The sequence below is a fragment of the Carcharhinus amblyrhynchos genome, chromosome 3 (assembly GCF_965287045.1).
Source record: "Carcharhinus amblyrhynchos chromosome 3, sCarAmb.v2.hapA, whole genome shotgun sequence".
Taxonomy (NCBI): Eukaryota; Metazoa; Chordata; class Chondrichthyes; order Carcharhiniformes; family Carcharhinidae; genus Carcharhinus; species Carcharhinus amblyrhynchos.
In genome coordinates this window covers 123,635,303-123,653,707 of record NC_137326.1, presented here as the reverse complement: position 1 = coordinate 123,653,707, position 18,405 = coordinate 123,635,303, and positions in this window count along the sequence as shown.

Sequence of the window (18,405 nt, the reverse complement as noted above, 5' to 3'; positions counted from 1 at the left end):
CTCAGCAATCCTTTACATTTCCCAGAGAAGATTAATCTTCACCCTGGGTTTAATTCACCAATTTAAATAATTCACTAATTTAAATAATTCACAGAGTAAAATTGAAGTCAATGGTAATCAGAGGGAAAACTCTTGCTAGTTGGACCATTACTGAATAGTGACAGTGTGTACCATCTATAAGGTGCACTGCATTAACTCACTAAAGCTCCTCCGATAGCATCTTCGAAGCCCACAACCATTTCCATCTAGAAGGACAAGGGCAGCAGTTACATGGCAACACCACCACCTGGAAGTTCCCCTCCAAGCCATTCACCATCCAACTGGGAAATATATCACCATTATTTCACTGTCACTGGGTCAAAGTCCAGGAACTCCCTCGTTAACAGCACTGTGGGTGTACCTACACTCCATAGTCTGCAGAAGCTCAAGAAGACAACTCATTGTCATCTTCTCAGGTGTATTTCGGGATGGACAATGAATGCTGGCCTAGCCAATAAAGCCCACATCCCTTGAATGAATGAAAAAAAGACTCATTTGTATGGTAAGGGGCCCCTTATCACCAGTGTTGCCAGTTAGGGCACTTATTGCAACTGCTTGGGTGACCTGGAGAAAACCCAACCTAACAAAATTATATAGGGGTGAATTTTACGGTGGGACCAGGGTCCTGAGCATAAATGTTAGGTTGGCTTTGTCAACTCACCCCACAGCTATTTAATGACCATTGGATTGTTGCTGGGGAGGTAGATTCATCTATCAGCATTGTCAGCCAATCAAATGACTAGAACTGTCTGGTCCCAGCAGCGCCACCAGGGATGATGGCCACAGTTGACACTACAGCAGTCCTGAAGGGAACCATGCTGCAACAGAGCTGGACTTCAAGGTAAGCCTGGGGTTTTGCTGGTGTCAGCCTGGCTGTCTGTTTGAGGGGGAGCTGGGTTGGACACTGGGGGTAAACCTCCACAATTAGCTGGCCACTTAAAGGCCTGGAGCCAGGTGTCGGATAGAAAATACATTTGAGAACCAGGAGGAAGAAGCTTAGAGGCGAGGTGAAAAAACACATTAGAAAATCAAAGAGTGATTATGAGAAAAGACTGGCAGCCAACATGAAGAGGAATCCCGAAGTCTTCTATAGACATATAAGCAGTAAGAGGGTGTAAAAAGAGAAGGGCCCACTCAGGACATAAAAAGAAATTTACACATGGAGTTAGGGGGCATGGCTGAGATATTAAATGAATACAATGCACCCATCTAGACCAAAGAGGTAGATGCTACCCAGGGCAAAGTGACAAATGAGGAAAGTCTATCCCTAGAAAGGTTCAAAATTGATTGGAAGAAGTGTTGAATTGACTGTCAATCCTGAAAAAGACCCCTTTATCCCCACTCTCTGTCTCTTGCAAGTCAGCCAAGCCTCTATCCGTGCCAGGATCATGCCATAGAGTAAACACCATTGGCTCTTAATTTATTTAACTGTCTCCTATGCGGCACCTAGAATACAAGAGCAGGAACGTGCTTCTAACATAAGAACATAAGAACATAAGAACATAAGAAATAGGAGCAGGAGTAGGCCATCTAGCCCTTCGAGCCTGCCCCGCCATTCAATAAGATCATGGCTGATCTGTTGTGGCTCAGTTCCACTTTCCCGCCCTCTCCCCATAACCCTTAATCCCCTCTCTTATCAAGAACCCATCAACCCGCTTCTTAAAAATATTTAGTGAGGCAGCCTCCACCACTTCAACGGGCAGAGAATTCCAGAGATTCACCACCCTTTGAGTGAAGAAGTTCCTCCTCAACTCCGTTCTAAACCGCCTCCCCTTTATCTTGAGGCTGTGCCCCCTAGTCCTACTGTCTTTTTTGAGCGGGAAGAGTCTCTCCACCTCTATCCTATCCATCCCATTCATCATCTTATACGTCTCAATGAGATCTCCCCTCATTCTTCTAAACTCTAACGAGTACAAGCCTAGACTACCTAAGACTACCTGAGACTACCTAAGGCTCTGATCAGACCCCATTTGGAGTATTATGAGCAGTTTTGGGACCCATATCTAAAGAAGGATGTACTGGCCTTGGAAAGGGTCCAGAGGAGGTTCACCAGAATGATCTCTGGAATGAAGAGCTTGTTTTATGAGGAACGGTTGAGGACTCTGGGTCTGTACACGTTGGAGTTTAGAATGATTAGGGCGGATCTTATTGAAACTTACAGGATACTGCGAGGCCTGGATAGAGTGGACGTGGAGAGGACGTTTCCACCAGTAGGAAAAACTAGAACCAGAGGGCACAACCTCAGAATAAAGGGACAATCCTTTAAAATAAGGAGGAATTTCTTCAGCCAGAGAGTGTTGAATCTGTGGAACACTTTGCCGCAGAAAGCTATGAAGGCCAAGTCAGAGATAGATAGGTTCTTGATTAGTAAGGGGATCAAAGGTTATGGGGAAAAAGCAGGAGAATGAGGATGAGAAAAATATCAGCCATGATTGAATGGCAGAGCAGACTTGATGGGCTGAGTGGCCTAATTTGCCCCTATGTTGTATGGTTTTATGGTCTTATTGCATAGAACCAGAGAAAATTACAGCTCAGAAACAGGCCTTTTGGCCGTTCTTGTCTGCGCCGAACCATTTTTTGCCTAGTCCCACTGACCTGTACTTGGAGCGTATCCCTCCACACCCCTCTCATCCATGAACCCGTCCAAGTTTTTCTTAAATGTTAAAAGTGACCCTGCATTTACCACTTTATCCGGCAGCTCATTCCACACTCCCACCACTCTCTGCATGAAGAATCCCCCCCCAATATTCCCTTTAAACTTTTCTCCTTTCATCCTTAACCCATATCCTCTGTTTTTTTTTCTCCTCTAGCCTCAGTGGAAAAAGCCTGCTTGCATTCACTCTATCTATACCCATCAAAATCTTATACACCTCTATCAAATCTCCCCTCATTCCTCTACGCTCCAGGGAATAAAGTCCTAACCTATTCAATCTCTATCCGTAACTCAGCTTCTCAAGTCCTGGCAACATCCTTGTGAACCTTCTCTGCACTCTTTCAACCTTATTTACATCCTTCCTGTAACTAGGTGACCAAAACTGTACACAATACTCTAAATTTGGCCTCACCAATGCCTTATACAACCTTACCATAACACTCCAACTTTTATACTCAATACTCCAATTTATAAAGCCAATGTACCAAAAGCATTCTTTACAACCCTATCCAACTGTGACACCACTTTTAGGGACTTGCAATTAAAACTATTTATTACACGTGATATTTGTTGCTTCCCAATTGCCTTAACTTTGACAAGGTGAAGAGAAGTCGAACTGTTCCAGGCGTGGAGGTGTATAATGTTGTGCAATACATATCACAGTATCACAGATTTCCAGTGATTAAACTATTATGTATCTATTACAGTAAGTCACTCTCTGTGTATTACAATTGCCTCCTTGCAAGTAAACTAGCTTGGCAAGAAACTGTACGGTTTTGCCCAGTAAAGGTTGCCAAATTTTTTAAAACCTTTGTTCCTCAGCCTATTTAGCGCCTTCAGAAACTCAATCTAAGCACAATGAGATGGGAACACTGAAAGGAAACATTGTCCAGACAAAAGGTTTTGCGGATGGCCTGCAGTTTCTTACTGAGTTTGGCCGATAGATCGGGTTTGGAGGTAAATTTGCATAATTGGGAAGCAGGGCTTTGTTTGGTGTGAACATGATTCAGGAATTCCGCAGAGTGGAAAATGAATGGAAAGCGCATCAGCTCATTAAAACTCTGTGCCAGGACCTGAACAGTACTTGGCTCAATTACGTTCTTACTTGGAGCTAAATGAACACCAAAATAAACTAAAGATTCAGTCGACAGTGAGAAAACATAAATGAGAAAGGAAGGTTCACAATGTTCTCATCCAAATATCGGCATGTGACCCACAGCACTGTTGGGGAAAGGGGCAAGTGAGAGCAGAATTGCCAATGATTCCTTGTTAAATGTGGAAGGACAACATTGAAATAAGTTCCCCTTTCAATCACTGCTAGATCTGCTGATGACTATAAATATACATGTTGTGAGTTTCTGAATTTATAAACTTTAACTTCCCTTTTAAGTGGATGATAGCACCAGGTATCAATGAGACAGATATTGTCATCTAACTATATCAAATCTGGTTTAATGTGATTGGCTTTGTCCCAATTGTAACAGAACACTACTTGCCCTATTTAAGACCAGCTTTTCTAGTTTACCTAGCAGAAGGCATATGTAGGGCATTGCTATGACAAAGCATATTAGAAAATATGGATTTAGACTGATTGGTCTTTTCTGATGCAGAAGAAATAAGGGCATTAGACCTTTTTGTTCATTCATCCTCTGCTACTGTAGGGTAATTATCCAGAGCAAGACTTAAACAGATTGTTATCTCTGAGACGCAACAGTAACATGGGCCAGGCCGTTAAGAGTATGCTGGTAACTTGCCCTCTCTCATCTAGGGACTGGTGCTTAGCATGGGTAAGGGATAAAGAAAAGGGAAAAAAACAAGTGTGAAGGGTGGTGTGGCACGGTCACACAGTGGTTAGCACTGCTGCCTTACAGGGCCAGGGATCTGGACTTGATTCCGGCCTTGGGTGACTGTGCAGAGTCTGCATGTTCTCCCCGTGTCTGCTTGGGTTTCCTCTGGGTGCTCCGGTTTCCTCCCAAAGATGTCCAGGTTAATTTGATTGGCCACAGTAAATTTCCCCTCAGTGGCCCAAGATGTGTAGGTTAAGGGGATTAGAGAGGTTGATATGTGGGGCTACGAGGATAGGACCTGGATGGGATGCTCTGTTGGAGAGACAGTGCAAACTCGATGGGATGAATGATTCTGTGATTCTATAAGAATAAAGGTTTAGAAATGATATAAAAATGCTCAACATGGGGATTGATCTTAGCTGTTCAAACGTGCCAAGGTTTTCTGGAATTCATTCTTTAGCATGTAAGGTCACACTCATTTAACTTCATGTCCTTCTTATCTCTGACTGTGATATATGAGAGTGCGTATGTGCGTATTCAGGGGATACAAAATTCTGCTTTTTATTTGTAATAATGCATTTGAGACAAATTTCTCTTAAAAATAGTACACTGATATATTTTACATTAGCATCTTAACCAGAGCATTAGAGATATAATTCAGATGAATTTCAATACCAGAGAGACTTTTCAAGAATCAATTCAGATCCCTCTGTAAAAAAAAATCTGATATGAAATTCTTTGCAAACTGTTTAATTGTACCCCTGGTGTATGGATTATTTATTCAGGTTGATTTTCAAGTCAAATGCATTGTTACCGGAATGCAAATGCTTGTATATTGAATGATCACTTACCCTGAACTAATTTTGTCCGATCTGTGTTTAATTCTGAAGATTTTGACCTTGACTTCATGTCAGCATGATTTCCTCTGAGTTAGAAGGCCATGAATTTATAAACCCACTGAAGAGGCTTCGGCACACAATCTGCCTGATACTTCAGTGCAGTGTTGAGAGGGTGCTGCACTGCCAGAGGTGCAGTCCTTCAGGTCAAACCCAAACTCAGGACTTGCTGTGTCCACTTGCGTAGATGTGAAAAATCTGATGGTATCGTTTGAAGAGTTCTAGCTGAATATTTATTCCTCAATTGACATGTTTAGAATCATAGTCATACAGTGCAGAAGAGGTCCTTTGGTTGACCAAGTCCGCACCAGCACATTAGAAACACATGAGCTCCCACCTAATCCACTTAATGCCACTCCTACCTAATGCCAGCACATGGCTCATAGCCTTGAATGTTATGATGTGCCAAATGCTCAACCAGATAACTTTTAAATGATATGAGGTGACTCGACTCTAGCACCTCCCAGACAGCACATTCCAGACTGTCTCCACCCTTTGGGTAAAAATGCTTTTCCTCAATCTTCCCTAAACCTTTCCCTTCAGCTTGAACCTATGTCCCCTCATGACTGACCCTTAAACTAAGGGGAACAACTGCTCCTTATCCACTCTGTCCATGTCCCTCATAATCCTGTATACCTCAATCAGGTCGTAGAATTATAGAATCCCTACAGTGCAGAAGAGGCCATTTGGCCCATTGAGCCTGCACCGACAACAATCCCACCCAGATCCTAGCCCCATAACCCATGTATTTACTCTACTGATTCCCCTGACACTAAAGGGCAATTTAACATGACCAATCAACCTAACCTACACATCTTTAGAGTGTGAGTGGATACCGGGGCACCCGGAAGAAACCCATGCAGACATGAGGAGAACATGCAGATTCCACACAGATAGTCACCCAAGCCAGGAATCGAACCCCGGTCCTTGTTGCTGTGAGGCAGCAGTGCTAACCATTGTGCCACCATGCCACTCCTCAGTCTTCTCTGCTCTAATAAAAACAACCCAAGCTGAGACAACCTCTCTCTGTATCTTAAATGTTTCATCCCAGGCAGCATCCTGGTGAATCCCCTCTGCAACCCCTCCAGTGCAATTACATCCTTCCAATAATATTTGTAAGTTGTGGTATATTTCTCCAACCCTTCAGTTTGTATGTGATCCAATTTTCTAATAACCTGACAACAAACTCGAGATAGGATAAACTCGAAGGGTTAGTTTGTTTACGCACTCAAAATGTGAAGAGAAGGTTTGCAACGTCCCCTCGCCTTTAAATAGTAAAGGGAGGGATGGAGAAAGGAAAAGGTTACAGTACAGAGAAACATATATTGTTTCATTTGGGTTCCAAACTCCAGAATCAAAGTCCGTTGAGGTATTCCTTCTCTAAGGATGGCAAACTGAAAACTGATGTTGTAGAGTTCACTTTCCAGTAGTATTGGCTTCACATGATGAATGTGGCATGCAGAGATGAATCAGTCTTGTAGGTTATGGCACAGAATTTCCAACAGAAGCTGTGAAGATGGGGATCAGGTGCTCGACCTGAGCAGAGTTCTTTTGCAATAAGCTGCTAGTCAGATGTTAAACAACAGGCTCAACTACACCGTTCAGCGAGGCAATATTACTTGTTCCACAAACCAAAGGCCCAAGCCACATGACCTCTTACCTGTGCACCTGGCCTTTGACAAAGGATGTGTATCCATTGTCTGGGTTCCAAAGACTGTCAATTGCCTCAATCATTAGAAATGAAAAGGAAGGTTGTGGAGCCTTTGGCTCAGTGGACGATCCATTTCTTTTAGACCAGCCTAGGTGGCTAAATGGAAGTGGCCTTTGTAAAGCCTTCTTTACAGCTGGTCCGCATAGTCCACAGGGGGTCATTAGTGATTCCTCAGAGAAAATGAGGTATAAATTTTCCTAAGAATGTCAGGTGGTTTTTTTCATTCATTTTAAGCATTAATTTAAAGAACTTTGCTCAGTTTTAAAACGTTAGAAATAATAATGAACATATCCATATATAATTTAAAAAGTGTAGGGTCTCAATTCCTCAAATTATCATTAATTTTGTTGGTGCTTTCAGCTGAACCAGATAGTTTTTCCATTCCTGAAAATTTTGACCTATCTCATTCAAATATCCAGTACTTGTTGATTTTTTTGGCAGTGGGGGTGGCAGGGAGAGGAATCGACTTCTTATAAGAGTATGTATGTTTATTTCCTTATCAAACATTTTTTTCTATCATTTGAAGATTAAGCACATTTTTTTCACAAACCTACTTTAACCACAGCAAGAGGATCACTTTAACAACAGTTGGGCATTATCCATTTCAATCTCTCTGTGGCCTTTGCATGACTAGAGCCCAGAACACATTACAGCATCTGTACGTTTGACACTTTCTTGGCCGTTAGTTTTTTTTCAATGTCTTTGTTAGTACCTTGCTGTGTGAGCTGATAATATCACAGCGGCGGAACTAGAGAATCTGAGTCTTGAATGAATAGAGCAAGCAACTTGAGCCTCCTTTGGGGTGGCATGTTGGCACAGTGGTTAGCATTGCTGCCTCACAGAGCCAGGGACCCAGGTTCAATTCCAGCCTCAGGTGAATGTCTGTGTGGAGCTTGCATGTTCTCTCCGTATCGCGTAGATTTCCTCCAGGTACTCCAATTTCCTCTCGCAGTCCAAAAATATGCAGGTTAGGTTGACTGGCCATGCTAAATTGCCCCTTAGCGTCAAGGGATTAGCAAGGTGGTGTTACAGGGATAGGGTCTGGGTGGGACTGTCGTCACTGCAGGTTTGGTGGGCTGAATGACCTCCTTCTGCACTATAGAGATTCTATGATTGATCATGCAGATTGAAAGACTGTGAAGTTAACAACACAGGGACTGAGAAGGAAAGTTCCAATTAGAGTAGATTAATTCAATAGGAAATCAAGTACAGAGGAGAATAAAATGAGGGCAAGAAAGATCAGGAGAGAGAGAAGAAAGAGACTGAAAGAAAAAGTAGTCCCACAACTCAGTCAGTAACTATTTATTTTCGAATTGAAACATGACCCTTGCATAATAAATAATGTCTAAATAATGGCATGTGCCGTTATTTTGACAGAATGCTCAGGTCTATTGTCAGTTTGATGTGAAATAAGGATCTGGTTGTTCTGTGGACCTCCAGACTCTAGAAACTGGATCAAGATGACTCAAAATCATTTCACATGGGGCCAAGAGACAAAAGAGATTTTCATTGTATAAATCTCAATTAACCTTCAGACCAGGTCACCAGAGTGGAAAGGTCAGTCCCATAACTTGATCTAATCTCACATAGTTTAACCTTACACCAGCACCAAAGAACAGTACAGCACAGAAACAGGCCCTCCGGTCCTCCAAACCTGCACCAAGCACATGATGAGCCTGCTTAAACTATAACCACATGCTCTAACAGAGTCCGTATCCTTCCATTCCCATCCTATTCATGTATTCATCTAGGTGCCCCTTAAGTGCCGCTATCGTACCTGCTCCCACAACCAACCCCGGGCAGTACGTTCCCCGCACCCACCCCCCACCACCCCCCCAACCACCCCCCCCCCCCCCCCCCACCCCCCGCCATTTTAAAACCTTGCACATCTCCCCTAAACTTTTCCTCATGCACCTTAAACTTCTGTACCCTACTACTTGACTTTTCTACTCTAGGAAAGAACATTTAACTATCCAAAGTATCATGAAAATATAGGAAATATTGCTCTTCAGGTTCAATATTTAGAATTCCTCATTTACCAATAATACTACACAAACTACTTTATCGTGCATGTACAGGATGATGCTGGAGTCCCTTGGCCATCTATGCTTACTGGATATTTATTTAATAAAGAGATTTATTTTGTACTGAACACCCTGGTTAAGCTGAAAACCTTGTTTAAAACATATTCCTGTCAAAGAAACTCAACATGATGCTGAAGGTGGGATAGATCAAAACTTAAATCAATGTGGTAAACTCTTTGGTACTTCAAACTGCTTATTTCCATGCTGCTGTCATTTCCTAATAACATCTTTGAGAAACAGCATCCCAAGAATAGATGAATTGATGCAGCAGTTTCTTACAAGAATTCATTATCAAATCAATGTTTGCTTTCTTTCGCTCCCAAAAGTCATGTTCTCTGTCGTGAATAATAACTGATTCACTCGCTCCATGTCTGTTATTTGCATTTTTCTATATTATTGTCTTTAACTCATGGGAATCACCTGTCAGATTCCTTTCATTCACGCACATCAATGTTAATTCTTTCGAACCATCAGAAGCAGTTTAGGAGGAATGTCTGTTTCATGTTTTGGCATGCTCTGCCTGTCCATTTGATTTTACCTGTCCATCTTTCTGCCTTTCAGTGAACACTAGCTAGTCAGAGTGTCTTGCAATATTCAGAAAACAAGAATAAGAACATAACCCGTATTGAGAACATGACCAAGAAAAAGTGCGTAGACCCAAATGAAACAATTTATTTTTCAGAAACATACCCCAATTTCCCACTGCCTCAACCCATTCTTCAGAATTACATCTAATTCTCTTTTCATTGTTTCAATGGTGAAGACGTTCCTCTTCTGGTTTCTCTTCTTATTCCTGGCTTTTACTTGTATCCTTGGGCATTCACCACACACTGTAGAATTATCCTGGAATCAATTACAGCAACATTGGCAAGCTTCAAATTTTCACTTTGATAACCTTAAGAATAACCCTAAATACACAATGCCCATTGGCCCATTTGATCGAATCCTCTCAGAAGTGGATCATTTTACCATTATGGTCTCTAGTTATATATTGATGAATCAAAGCATTGCAAAGAAATGCAACTAACCTTCTCTCCCACTCTAGCTCACAATCATTCACCACAAAGAAATGCTGCCCAATGTTATTCCTTCGCAACCCTGAACCTAGCAGGCACGTCTAATCATATTACATAAGAACATAAGAACATAAGAAATAGGAGCAGGAGTAGGCCATCTAGCCCTTCGAGCCTGCCCCGCCATTCAATAAGATCATGGCTGATCTGAAGTGGTTCAGTTCCACTTTCCCGCTTTCTCCCCATAACCCTTAATTCCACTGTCTATCAGAAACCTATCTACCCGTGACTTAAATATATTCAGTGATGTAGCCTTCACCACTTCAATGGGCAGAGAATTCCAGAGACTCACCACCCTTTGAGTGAAGAAGTTCCTCCTCAACTTCAATCTAAACTGCCCCCCCCTTATTTTGAGGCTGTGCCCTCTAGTTCTGCTATCCTTTCTAAGCGGGAAGAATCTCTCTATCTCTACCCTATCTAGCCCCTTCATTATCTTATATGTCTCTATAAGATCCCCCCTCAGCCTTCTAAACTCTAATGAGCACAGACCCAGTCTATTCAATCTTTCTTCATAGTCCAACCCCCTCATCTCCAGTATCAGACTGGTGAACCTTCTCTGTACTCCCTCCAAGGCCAATATATCCTTTCGCAAATGTGGTGACCAAAACTGCGCACAGTACTCCAGTTGCGGCCTCACCAGCGCCCTGTACAGTTGCAGCAAGACCTCCCTACTTTTATATTCTATCCCCCTCGCTATAAAGGCCAGCATCCCATTCGCCTTCTTGATCACCTGCTGCACCTGCAGGCCAGGTTTTTGCGATTCGTGCACAAGGACCCCCAGGTCCCTCTGCACCGTAGCATGCTGCAGCTTTTCACCCTTTAAATAATAATCCCTCCTACTATTTTTTCTACCAAAGTGGATAACCTCACATTTACTAACATTATACTCCATCTGCCAGGTCCTCGCCCACTCACTCAGCCTATCCAGATCTCTCTGCAGACTTTCCATGCCTTCCACGCAATTTACTTTTCCACTCATCTTCGTGTCATCAGCAGATTTCGTTACCCTACACTCAGCCCCCTCCTCGGGATCGTCTATGTAAATGGTAAACAGTTGAGGCCCCAGCACCGATCCCTGTGGCACTCCACTAGTCATCAACTGCCAACCAGAATAGCACCCATTGATTCCAACTCTCTGCTTCCTGTTAGACAACCAATCCTCAATCCACGATATTCCTTCACATTTATTTTGCCTTTCCATGGGGTGTCTTGCAAGCTGATACGAGGTTCCTCCTTGAAACATGTCTTTCCAAAGTTGATGGACCCCAGCTTATCAGGTCATTCTTCATAGCTTTTTCCCCCTGACACTAGGGATCAGTCTTTTCTATACTCTCTGTGGGGCTTGGATAGAACAGACTCGGATGCAGTATGTCGGATACATCCTGACAAGGGCAGCTTCAGCAAGATCTCCAGAGACATGAACTCACATGATTACCCAGCATTGTTTTTCTTTTGGTTACTGCTACCTTACACTACTTAAGCAACAAGTTAACCAACACACAGTTTATTTCAGGAACAAATGTACAAGCATCTTCTATTTTTTATTTCTAGCATGCAGGAGCCTATACTGATTTTTCTGTACAAATTTTCGTTTGACTATTGATTTTGACTTGAATGCATGCTGTTGAGTTCTCTTTGTGAGATCCTGCCTGACAGACTATGGGATGCCCTATTCAATACCTGCCCCTATTTGACTAGATCCATTTATAGATATACCCTGCTTCTGATATCAATCCAGTGACCACGCTTTACGAAAGGAGTTTCTTATGCTTTGCCAAGGTAAGTACAGATCAGGGAGGCTATTCTGCACATGTAACTATCGTCTCACCATCATAGCCGGCTGCCAAATTCTTGCATTTCTCAAAGGTCATTTGGAAGTCTAGTGCACTACAAATAGCTTCCTGTTGTTATCACCTACAAATGTTTTGTGAAGCCGAAACTTCCTGAAGTCAGACATTTGTCAGATTATTTTCACATTGGTACCCTTGAAAACAACAAGATTTCCATTACTTAAGCTCCTGGCAAACAGCATTACAGCTGGTCATCTACTTGCTTTCTCGAGGCAACAATGATTAGGTGACCAGAACTATACACAGTATTTCAGATTGGGGTCTAACTAATTAATCTAACTATTAACTAATTGTTGCCTTACACAGCAACTATAGAACTTGTAGCTTTATACCCTATCTCTGTCAATGTAGCCCAGTACTTACAGAATACTGAAAGGTCTGGATAGAATGGATGCAGAGAAGCTGTTTCTATTAGGAGGAGAGACTAGGATCAGAGGGTACAGCCTCAAAATAAAGGGACTCTGAACCAAGATAAAGAGGAATTTCTTCAGCCAGAGGGTGGTGAATCTATGAAATTCATTGCCAAAGAAACTGTAGAGGCCAGTTCATTGATTTGTAATTTGTAAGACAGAGATAAATAGGTTCTTGATTGGTAAGGGGATCAAAGGTTATGGGGAATGGGGTTGAGAAACGTATCAGCCATGAATGAATGGTGGAGCAGATTCAATGGGCCAAATGGCCTGGTCTGTTCCTATATCTTACAATCTTGTGGTATTTGATTACTTCAGATATTAAAATGTTATTTATCTTATCTAGAACATTCTCAGTAATTGCACCTGGAATAACTTTCACCTTCTCCACGGAGGTGCCCATAATTCATTGTAATGCAGATCACAAACTTCATGGATAATGGAAAAAATGTAGTTTCTCCCTTTTGCTTTTTCATCTGTGGCACAAGAAAATCCTTGGTGTACAAATTATGATAAATACAGGTGGTGAAGTTATTGAGGTAACAGCAATATCTGAAACAAATTCTAGCAAATTATCAAAAACGTGCAGAACTGGATTACAAAGATTGTGTCGGGATATCACGGAGCAATGCTGAGAGTCTTTATGGCTTGAAGACATGCAAAAAATGATGAGTGACCAACCCACCTCATTCCCACCCATTCTTACCCGTTCCCCATTGGTGTAGGCAGACCAGTAGGTAAGTTTGGCACCCACCCACTGTTGGGGTTGTTTGCAAGCCGATTGGCCTGAGTGTTATGCCACCCACACCATAAAACAGTTGGCATGGGCAGGTGGACTGGAGTGGTTAGACTGTTTTCCTAACATACTGGTCCCAAGGCCTGGGTTGAATTGTTTTCTTAGAGGAACAGTCAAACTCTGTGGTTTTACGCTTTCTGGGGGAATTTCACAACTGACATGACTTGACATCTTTTTTTCTGTTCATCTTCCTGGAATAAGGCCTCCTGACCATTACCAAAAATTATGTTTTCCTCATTGAAACAAACACCTCCTGTTTCACTCCCTCAAGTTTTCCATGTTCCATTCATTGCCTACTTTATGTACCTCAATAAAACATATAATGACAGAACTGGCTTTTCTTTACTTCACCCATAAACGATACTTATTGAGGAGAAGGGCGATATAGTCCTTTAATTGATCTACTCAGAATGATCCCACACTCCCAATACTGATTTATCAACTTGTTTTTTAAGCAATTTCAAAGTTTTCATCTCCATTGAAACATAGAATCTCTACAGTTCAGAAGGAGACCATTCGGCCCATCAATTCTGCACCAACCACAATCCCACCCAGACCCTATACATTTACTCTAGCTAGTCCCCTGATGCTAAGCATGGCCAATCCATCTAACCCGCACATCTTTAGACTGCTCTGCTTGGATGTCTATTCCCATTGTTGGCCACCCTTTTTGCCCTGTCGTTATAACTGTATGAAGAAGCAGAACTGGCTAATCTGTCCAGGATAACATTTAAACTCAACTCTGATAGGGCAGTACTCGTACTTTGTTGATCTTCTTTTATTAATTTGTGGGATATGGGCATCACTGGCTGGCCAGCATTTATTGCCCATCCCTGTTGCCCAGTTGAGAGTCAACCACATTGCTGTGGGTCTGGAGTCATATGTCAGCCAGACCAAGTAAGAATGGCAGATTTCCTTCCCTAAAGGACATTAGCAAACCAGATGGTTTTTCCGACAATCAATAATCATTTCATGATCATCAGTAGATTCTTAATTCCAGATATTTTTTATTGAATTCAAATTCCACCAACTGCCACGGTGGGATTCAAACTCGGATTCCCCGAACATTACTTGAGTTTCTGGAAGAATAATCTAGCAATAGTCTGGTGATAATATCAGAAGGCCATCACGTCCCCATCCTTCACATCACAGCTCATGACATGCTGCAAACTCATTGCTCCTTGGTACCACAAGATATGTAGGTTAGAGGAGTAAGTGGGGTAAATACATGAGGGTCACGGGGATAGGGCCTGGGCAGGATTGTTGTCAGAGAGCTGGTGTAGGCTTGATGGGCCGAATGACCTCCTTCTGCACTGTAGGGATTCTATGAAATGTCTGATTCCTATCACTGAATATGGTGATATGGGGGTGATAAAGGGGCACAGAGGAGTTGAATGACATGGCTCAGCTGCTGTGCCTTCTCCAAGCTCATGGGTCTTTGGTGTTTTTTTCCACCTATTTCTGAGTTAGACAGACTATCGCTGATGGCAGGCATGAGAGGATTGAGTGTTGCTGTGGGGGAGAGTGGAAGGAGAGAAAATCACCAAAAGTGAGACTCATGCAAAAAAGAGGCTGAATATGCGGTGACTGTCCTTGCCAATGGCGCTGGCAGGATTCACTCTGGGTTTTCTCACCAGGACCGACACCTGGAATAAATATTGTAAAATTCTGCCCAGTAAGTCAGATTTATCTATGGAGAGGGGAAGACAGGGTTAGCGTTTCAGATGGATAGGCTTTTGTCAGAACTCTCACAATCAGCACTTGCAGTCAGCTCGCTGGAGTTACTGAGGCCGATCGAACGATAGAATCAAACTATCACTCAGTTGTTTTCAGATGTCTTCGTGTTTAATGTTTTGACTCCTTCATCTTTCCAAGCATGAAACTCCTCCAAGCTGTTCCACCAAATACTGGTGACTATCTGAACAAAAGTTTGGCTTTTTAGCTTCTTTCAGGTGAGATACTAAACCAAAGGGACATTTGGCCTTCTTGTAAAGGACCCCATGCAGCACTTGTGACGAGAATAGGGGATTTGTGGACAGTGTGATGGTCAATAATTATCCCTTGGCATCAGCACTGAGCAGATTATTTGACCATCATCTCACTGCTGTATATGGGACCTTCCTGTATGCAACTTGGCAATGATGTTTGCTACAATATAGCATTAGCTGCAATTCAGAGGTGGCTGCGGAGTGCTTTGGGCTGTCCTGAGGGAGGGAAAGTAAGTAGAAACTTGCTTTCTGTTTTCCTCCCTGCTTAATGTACACTGCTGCTGTCTTCTATTCTCTGGTTGACTCAGTCTAAAATCACGGAACATGTATTAGAATTTATTGACTGAAATATGGGCTGGAATTCTCTGGTCGTTCACACCGGAAGGATTCTCTGGTCTCGCCGGCAGTGATCCCTGTGCCATGGGTTTCCAGCAACGCAGAGTGGCTTCAGTGGGAATTCCCATTGACAGCAGCAGGACTGGAAGATCCAGCCTCCAGCAAATGGCACATTGTCTCCTGCTGCCAAGAAAAATGCTGAGGGAATGTCAAAGAATCTCGTCCATGGTATTAAAAGAATTGTATTTCTGTGGAGTGGGATAATGTGACATTCTTTCTGCAATAAATTGTGGTATTGAGGCAGGACATGCTTAATAATCAATTAAATTTACAAAGCTATGTCTGACAGCCAGCCAAGCAGTTTCAGAATACATTGATAGTGTTTTAACAAAGAACAAAGAACAAAGGACAACCCAGCACGGGAAACAGGCCCTTCGGCCCAACGAGCCCACGCCGCCGCATCCTCCTACACCTACCCTGCCCTGCGTGTCTGCGAGTGGAACCCCTAACTTAGCCAGATTCAGGGGAGAATAGTGTCAATTTGGTAAACCAATCAGCCTAAGAGCACATCTTTGGGGTGTGGGAGGAAACCGGAGCGCCCGGAGGAAACCCACGCAACCACAGGGAGAATGCACAAACTCCCACAGACACAGGCCCAAATCCATGTATCTGCACAGCTAGCAGTGATAGTCACTGAGCTGTTGCGGCGCCCGTCTACCGGTCCAGGATCAAGCACACACACCGACATGAAGTACTAGGCCACTCCCGGAACCTCCAAGAGCAGCCCACGCACGACCCACCGTGTGCATGCCCCTTGTTTGACAACAAGGTGGACCTCCACCTGCGGAATAAAAAGACAAAAACGTTAACATATAAGTCTGCATTTCCGGTGTCTCCCAAGGCTCTGACCCTATTTAATACCCCCTACTATAACCCTCCATCCTTGTTTCGCTCATGTGTCTGTCTAAGTAAACCTTAAACAAGTCCAACGTTCCTGCCTCCACCACCCTACTCGGTAGCGCATTCCATACCCCCACGACCCTCTGCGTGAAGAACCTTCCTCTCACATCCAAATTATACTTCTCCTCCCTCACCCTTAGATCATGACCTCTCGTAATTGTACCCAGTCTAGGGAGCAGCCTCTCACTATTGACTCTATCTATTCCCTTCAGTATCTTACATACCTCTATCATGTCTCCCCTCAATCTCCGTCTTTCCGAGGAGAAAAGTCCCAGTTTCTCCAACCTTTCCTCGTAACTCAGTCCTTCCATGCCAGGCAACATCCTGGTAAACCTCCTCTGCACCCTCTCCAGAGTCTCCACGTCCTTCCAGTAGTAAGGTGACCAGAACTGGACGCAGTACTCCAAATGCAGTCTAACCAACGTTCTGTACAACTGAAGCATTAGACGGCAACTCCTATACGCTATACCCCTTCCTATAAAGGCTAACATTCCATAAGCTTTCCTCACAACCTTCTCCACTTGTGTCGCAACCTTCATAGACTTGTGAACCTGCACTCCCAGGTCCCTCTGTATTTCTATACTCCTAATCGGTCTACCTTTTATCACGTAGCTCCTCTCTGCATTATTCCTTCCAAAATGCATCACCTCGCATTTGTCAGGATTAAATTCCATCTGCCACCTATCTGCCCAATGTACCAACCTATCTATATCCTGTTGTATCACCTGACATTCCACCTCAGTATCTGCCAACCCTGCCATCTTGGTGTCATCCACAAACTTGCTGATCACACCACGTACGCTCTCTTCCAAGTCGTTTATGTATACTACAAAGAGGAGAGGTCCCAGTACTGAGCCCTGCGGCACACCACTGGTCACTGGCCTCCAGCCCGAAAAGGTCCCCTCAACAACTACCCTCTGTCTCCTATTGCCCAGCCAGTTCTCAATCCACCTAGCTACCTGTCCTTGTATCCCATGCGCCTTAACCTTTTCTACCAGCCTACCATGAGGGACTTTGTCAAACGCCTTACTGAAATCCATATAGATGACATCAACGGCTCTCCCATCGTCAACCGTTTTTGTCACCTCCTCAAAGAATTCTACCAGATTCGTAAGGCAAGACCTTCCTCTAACAAAGCCATGTTGCGTATCCCTAATCAGATCGCAACGCTCCAAATGCTCATACATCCTACCCCTAAGTATTTTTTCCATTAATTTCCCTACCACCGATGTCAAACTCACCAGTCTATAATTTCCAGGGTTATCCCTACTACCTTTTTTAAACAGCGGTACCACATTTGCCACCCTCCAGTCTTCTGGGACCTCACCTGTGTCCAAAGAAGAGACAAAGATTTGCACCAGAGGCCCAGCAATTTCATCTTTCACCTCCCTAAGCAGCCTGGGATAAATACCATCAGGCCCTGGAGCTTTATCCGTCCTTACGCTACCTAAAAGCCCTAGCACTTCCTCCTTCGTAATAGATATTTCCTGCCACTGATCCACAGCTCTCTCCAAGACACTGCACGACACCGAACCCCTCTCCTTCATGAATACCGACGCAAAGTATTCATTCAGGATCTCCCCCATTCCCTCCGACTCAATACATAACTCCCCACTTTTGTCCCTAAGAGGACCAATTTTCCCTCTAACTACTCTCTTGCTCCTAATATGGGAATAAAATGCCTTTTATTTTAACTTGAATAAAGTGAGTTCTATGGTTTGCATCTATTCTTTGTCTTTGCAAGCTATTCCTAGATTTTAATATTTAGTTGATCAGCAACCTCAAAGAATAACTTGTTCCTGATTTCCAATTCCAATCCTAA